The sequence below is a fragment of the Marmota marmota genome, unplaced genomic scaffold (assembly GCF_001458135.2).
Source record: "Marmota marmota marmota unplaced genomic scaffold, marMar, whole genome shotgun sequence".
In the NCBI taxonomy this organism is placed as follows: domain Eukaryota; kingdom Metazoa; phylum Chordata; class Mammalia; order Rodentia; family Sciuridae; genus Marmota; species Marmota marmota.
In genome coordinates, this window is record NW_026000242.1 from 13,344,606 (window position 1) to 13,349,815 (window position 5,210).

Below are 5,210 nucleotides of genomic sequence, written 5' to 3' on the forward strand. Positions count from 1 at the left end.
ATGGGCCACCCAGTTTTATAAACTCTCTATGTATCAGTGTTATGTTTTAGATATGAGGTGTCCCCCAAAACTCAATGTAAAACAAGGCAAGAATTTTTCAGAGGTGAAGTGATTAGATTAGGAGAGTTGTAAACCTAATCAGTGGATTGATCCACTGATACAGATTAATTGTAGGTAGGTAGGGTGTGGCTGAAGGAGATAAGTCACTAGGGGCATGTCTTTGGGGTTTTTATTTTGCCCCTGGAGAGCAGAGCTCTCTCACTGCTTCCTGTTGCCATGTTCTATACTGCTTTCCTCTGCCACACCCTTCTACTACGATGTCTCCCTTGACTCAGGCCCAGAGCTATGGAGTTGGTCATTTATGGAGTGAGGTCTCTGAAACTGTGAGCCCCAGATAGACTTTTACTACTCTAATTTCCCTTGTCAGATGATTTGGTCAATCACCTGACAATAAAAAAGCTGACTAACATAAGTAGTCAATATCTACCTGCCCACCCTTAAGATCTGATTCTTCTGATATTTCATAATATTAAAATAAATATTACAGAAAGTTCCTTTGTATTAGTTATCTGTAGCTACTATAACATATTATCATACTTAGACACCAAAAACTGTAATTCTATTTTTTAATTTTGTATTTAATGTCTTTATTATTGCATTATAGTTGTATGTAACAGTGAGATTCACTGTGACATATTAATATATACACATAACATAATTTGCTCCAATTCACTCCTGAGTACTTCCCTTTCCCCTCCCTTCCTTTCCTCTCTCCCCCTATTCTCTTTCCTCTCCTTTTCTGGTCTTCTATTTATTTACATATAATTTTTAAACTAGTGCATTATATTTATACATAGAAGTTGGATTCATTGTGGTATATTCATACATGCACATAGCATAATTTGGACAATTTTCCCCCAGCTCTTTCCTCTTTCCCTCCGTTCTTCCTTCTTCCTTCTGCCTTCATCCCCTACCTCTCCTCTACTGATCTACCTTCTATTTTGATATACCATTTTTATAAAATTCTTTTTTTCTCTCTAGCTCTCACATTTGAGGGAAAATATTTAAACTTTTACTTTCTGAGTCTGGCTTAGTTAGCATAATGTTCTCCAGTTCCATCTATTTATCCATAAGTTATATAATTTTTCATTCTTCTTTATAATAAGAACTTCATTATGCATATACACCATATTTTCTTTATCCATTCATCTACAACTTTATTATCTCCATTGTCTTACAGGTCAAGAGGCCAGATTTTCACAATCAGTCTCAATGTGCTAAAATCATGATGACATTAGAACTGCATTCTTTCTGCAATCTCTAGGAAAGGATCCATTTCCTTGCTATTTCCAGCTTCCAGAAGCCACTTGCATTCTTGGCTTATGGCCCCACAGTAGTGTTGGAGTTCTCCATCTGTTGTCATATCTCCTTTTCTGACTCTGACTTCTCTGTCTCCCTCTTACCACGACCCTGTGATGACACTGGGTTCACTCTAACTCAGGAGAGCTCCCCCTCTCAGGATCCTTAATTGGATGTGAAAAGTCCCTTTCACCATGTAAGACGGCATATTCTAAAAATTGATTGCTGCTTTTTAGCCTTTTAAAAGACTTATTATGAAAAAAGTATAAGACAAGTGCCATAAATAACTGCAAAACAAGGCAAAAGATGGTCAATCTATCTCATTTGACAATATTTGGTAGGAAGGGAAACAAGGAAGGCAAGTATCTTGTGGAGTTTTTAAAAAGAAAATATCAAGGAAAAATGAGACGGAAATAAAAATGACATTAAGAACTCAAATCCAGGTAACTAAGTAAAATCAAGTTGTATAATCATGGAAATCAGACTGTCAGCAAGGGATGGGAGCTGGTCTGAGTTAAATAAAGGGTTAAGTTTAAGACATATTCTAAAATATCTACCTCAGGACACCCAACAATTAGAAATGAGATATGCTTATGGAGCCAAAAAGAGATACCAGCACTGGAGATATAAATATGAAAGGAATTTTTATAGCAATAGAAGTTGACACCTTGGAAGCAAGTGAAGTCACCAAATGTAAAAATATTTGAGAGGACTAAAGAAAGACATCTAAAAGACAGGTGTGTTATGGTTTGGATCCGGAATGTTCCCCAAAGTCTCATATATTGAAGTCTTGGTTCCCAATACAGCAATGTTCAGAAGTAGGGCCCTTGGGAAGTGATTGATCGTGAGTGCTCTGACCTCATCAATAGATTAATGTATTCATGGTTTCATAGCTGAATGGATTAATTGGGAGGTGGTGGGAATTCTTGGAAATGGAACCAAGTTGGAGAGAGTGGGTCCTTGGAGGCACATCCTTGGGGATTACATAGCTTTGCTCCTCCTTGCCCTTCCACCATGATGCACCGTCCCACCTCAGGCCCAGAAAAAAAATGGAGCCAGCTGACAATGGACTGAAACCTCTGAAACCATGAGCTAAAATAAATCTTCTTTCTCTAAGTCATTTTTCTCAAGTATTTGTCATAGTGAACAAAAGCTGACTGACACAAGTGGGAAAGAACAAGCAAAGGAAAGACAAATAGTCAAAGAAACTGGAAAATCAGCGCAATGAATATCACAAAAGCTAAAGAGGTGTTTCAAAAGAGAAAAGATGATTGGCACTATGGACAATTTCAAGTTATTAACATGAGTGCAGAATTGAAAAAACTCTCATTGTAGATTTTTTCCATCATATACAGACAATAGGTGAAATAACCTTAAGAACATAAATATTGGAAAAATCAGTTGTGAATTTTGACAATGAAACTATTGCTTTAACAATTATGCATTTACTTATAAGTCTATGTCCTTTAAATTTTAATAATAGTTGTGTTTAACCAGGTCAGATAATTTCTGAAAATAAAATGTCTGACAATTGCAAGCCAGAAAGAACCTGCTCCAACACAGGCTGAAGTGATCTGGCTTAAAAATCCTCAATTCATTCATTCACATTGATTCCATGCCTGCTCTTTGCTAAGTTCTAAACTAACTGCTGGGAAGATAACTATAAATAAGAGAAATTTTATACTTGAGAATCTCAGGTAAATGAGGGAGATATATTTGTAAATAAACACTTCCTATAACTATGTTATAATACAAGTCTAAACAGATCTGACAAAAGTGTGAAAGAGGAAATAAGTAACCCTGCTGCACCGAAGGCGGGGGGAGGTCATACTCCCTAGTATAAACAATAAAAACTTCTATTAGGTGATCTCTTCTTATTCACCAGCCTCAGCTCCTATAACTCTTCTACTTATGTCAAAGTGGTAGCATAACATGATGTTTAGGGGCATATTCTTTGTAGTTACATGGACATGGGTTCAGACACACACTCTGCTACTTATGAGTATTTGATGACCATTCTTAATTTGAAGAATGGTGCTAATACTCCCTACCTCAAATGTTATGAATATTGATGGAGATGATTTCAATAAAACATTTAACAAATACTTGATATATAACTTGCAATAAATTGTAGCAGGTGTTAATGGTATTATTGATTCCCTGCTATGTTCCAATGATAATGAAGTACTGACAGTTTTCTGAACACAACATGATTTTCCAGGATTTGTGTCTCTGCCTTGTGAGTTCTTACTCAATTTTCAAAATGTAATGCACACATCTGTATCTCTGTCAAGAGTTAGACGTGCTCTCCTCTTTGTCACTAACTATTCCACGTAATACTTCATTTTAGCACTGATCACAAGATAACATAAAACTGAGGGTCCCTTGAGGTGGGAAGCATATGTTTTCCCTCTTGGCATACCCAGTGCCCAATGCAGAGTAGATCCAAGATAAATGTTCAATTAGTGAGCATATTTAATAGGAAAAGATACAAATTAAAGTGAGAAGGAAAGATTTAAAATTCTAGCAGACTATAGTGTTTTGATCTTCTTGACATTTGATCTGGTAAATCCAACTTTTTGAGTTAATTATGAAATAATCCTAATTAGAAAAAAATTTATAAATGTAAAATTTTTAAAGTGTTATTTATAATATCCCCAACCATAAAAAGAATTTAGGTAATAATAAAGACATGATTATCATGGAAATAGGTGCAATATAACTACTTGATGAATTCCTGTGCAATCATTACATGTGATGAGTATAAAAGCTATACAATGATAAGGGAACTTGGCAATGATGTAAACTGAATGAAAAAATTAAAATTATTATGTAAATACAAAGACTTACACATATACACATAGAAAAGGGATTGGAAGGTCCTAGCAGTGGGGAAGCTAAGGCAACAGGATCAGAAGTTCAAAGCCTCAGCAACTTAGGGAGACCCTGTCCCAAAATTTTAAAAAATTAAATTTTTAATTTAATGTAGATCAGTGGTTAAGTGTCCCTGGTACCAAAAGAAGAAGAAGGAGGAGGAGGAGGAGGAGGAGGAGGAGGAGGAGGAGGAGGAGAAGAAGAAGAAAGAAAGAAAAAAAGAAAAGAAAAGGGGATTGGAAGGAAACATAACAAATTGTGTAACAGAGCTGGGGTTAGAATTCAGGGATACAGGTAATCTAATGAGATCTATTTCCATTATTAGGGAAAATACCATTTCAAAATTTATCTTTTGAATTTTCTATAAATAATGTATTGGTTTTGCAAAGTTTTAAAATTATAATGTACTACTTAGCATAGTTTCCTAAATTTCCCTAGGAGTTTTCAGCAGCCTAGAGACAGGATCAGAGAAAACTTAGAGTTGAATTTTCTCAGAAGTGAAGAGATTTGAGGATTCTAATTAAAGCATTGTGGGTGTGGCTGACAATGGGTGAAGAGGTATACACAAGCCAGCATAAGGTCACAATCTGAGAAATTGTGGACAGAGAATTTTAAGGCTTTATGTCTTAGAAATGAAGTCATTCTAACAGTCAAGTTGAAATTAATGGATAGTTTGTTTGGACTTATTATAAAACATTATTCTAAGAAGCTAATTCACCTGATTTCCCAACCTACAGGAGGTTAGGAACAGTTAACTGAAGAAAATATATACAATAAACATGTTTAGATGGCCCAAGTTGCTAGATACATTTTCTCCACCAATGAAAAATAGAAACTGATTTAACAAAGGCAATAAGCACAGACCACAGAAAAAGCACAGCAAACAATGGGGAACCTTAGGAAATATCGCATGCCCCTTAACAGATAGGTAAGATATCACACATAATGCTGTGGAGTGAATTATTGTATGGCAATTC